Raw genomic sequence first — 1961 nt, forward strand, 5'->3', positions numbered from 1 at the left:
TTTATGTCTAGAATATATAGATTCTAAACAGCAAGAAAACTAACAACTCAATTTAAAAATGAACAAATGAGTTGAACAGACACTTTGCTAAAAATACGCAGATGGCAAGTAAGCACATGAGATGATGTTCAGCATAAGCAGCCATTAGGGAAATGCAAACTAAAACCATGAAGAGGGAATTCCCTGGTGGTCCAGTGGTTAGGACTTATCGACTCCAAGCTTCCACTGCAGGGGGCGCAGGTTTGATCCCTGGTTGGGGAACCAAGATCCTGCGAGTCTCACAGTGCCGCCAAAGTGAGAAAACAACAACAAACCACAACAAGAACTCACTACACATCTATAAAAACAGTGAAAATAAGAAGCACCAAGAATATCAAGTGCTGGTGAGGATGGAGAGTAACTAACTACCCTTTTGCTGGTTAACAATTTCTTCTCAAACCCACCATACAAATAAGCTTACAAGAGGCAATATTTTGACATTATGGCTTTAGGCAAAGACACCCTCAACAGTAGACTCAACACAAGTTTCTCATCAAAGAATATCTCTGTGTGTGTGTGTGTGTGTGTGTGTGTGTGTGTGTGTGTGTGTGTGTGTGTGTGCATGCATAGACTGCATCAGTCATTTCTGACTGTTATGGCTTTAGGCAAAGACACCCTCAACAGTAGACTCAACACAAGTTTCTCATCAAAGAACATCTCTGTGTGTGTGTGTGTGTGTGTGTGTGTGTGTGTGTGTGTGTGTGTGTGTGTGTGTGTGTGTGTGTGTGTGTGTGTGTGTGTGTGTGTGTGTGTGTGTGCATGCATAGACTGCATCAGTCATTTCTGACTGTGACCCCATGGGCTATAGCCTGCCAGGCTCCTGTCCATGGGATTCTCCGGGCAAGAACACAGGATCTTTCCGACCCAGGGATACAGCCCATGTCTCTTAGGTCTCCTGCATTGACAGGTGGGTTCTTTCCCGCTAGCGCTACCTGGGAAGCCCAGAGAACACATGAAACAAATTTAAATTGTGCACCATATTTGAATGAACAGTAAAATGTTTTTCTTTTCATGGGTGAAATCTTCTAGATTTCAGCCTGTTATGTATATTCACTCTTTCCTCATTTTAGAAAACCTCTATATTCAGCCTGGTTTTGTCCTGAGTAGGGTCAGCGAACATTTTCTGTAAAGGTATAAAATAAATACTCTCACCTTTGCGAACCATTAGGTCTCTGGTGTAACTACTTAACTCTGCCCTCAGCAGGGCAGGTGGAGACAGTATTTAATTCATGTCTAAAGAGCGGGTTCCAATAAAACTTGACGAAAACGGACTGTGACTTGATTTGGCCCGCAGGCCCAAGTTCACCATCCCCCGTCCTGGAGCTGGAGCAGGAGATGAAGCTATGGCAGGTTTAGCACACAGCGGGCGGCAGTGGGGCAGGGCCAGCTTCCGTGAACAAGAAGCATTTAATGAGCGGCTGCCTGGCTTTGCTGGAGAAACATCCCAGCTGCTTGCACGTACTGGTCCCGAGGTAGTTTCAAGAGACGTCCCCTTCCTAACCCAGATCTGCTTCAGCGGCATGTCCATGTTCTAAAACCCTTTCAGCATCCGTGCGGCGACGGTGGATGGAACCTGAGGCGTGGGGGGGCTGAGGGCCTGTGTTAAGTGGCAGAGCTATGTCAAGAGCCCAACTCTGACCTCAGCTCCAAGTCGGACCCACTGAACGAGCCTCTCTTTCCAACGCAGGGCGGTGCCCAGAAACACAGGCTTGTAATGTCACCTGCCTCAACACGAAAGTAACTGAAGTGTTTCCCAGGGTTGTTCAGGGCTGCCATCGGAATCGCCTGCTCCATCGGCCCCTCTGGGACCCAGCTGACCTTGACACATACCTCCTCCTCCAGCCCCTCCGGCGGCCCAAGACAGAGCCAGGGTCCAGGGCTTTGTGCAGCGAAGCCCTGGTGCCATGATACCCACAGCAGGC

Source organism: Cervus elaphus, chromosome 2, assembly GCF_910594005.1.
Source record: "Cervus elaphus chromosome 2, mCerEla1.1, whole genome shotgun sequence".
Lineage (NCBI taxonomy): Eukaryota > Metazoa > Chordata > Mammalia > Artiodactyla > Cervidae > Cervus > Cervus elaphus.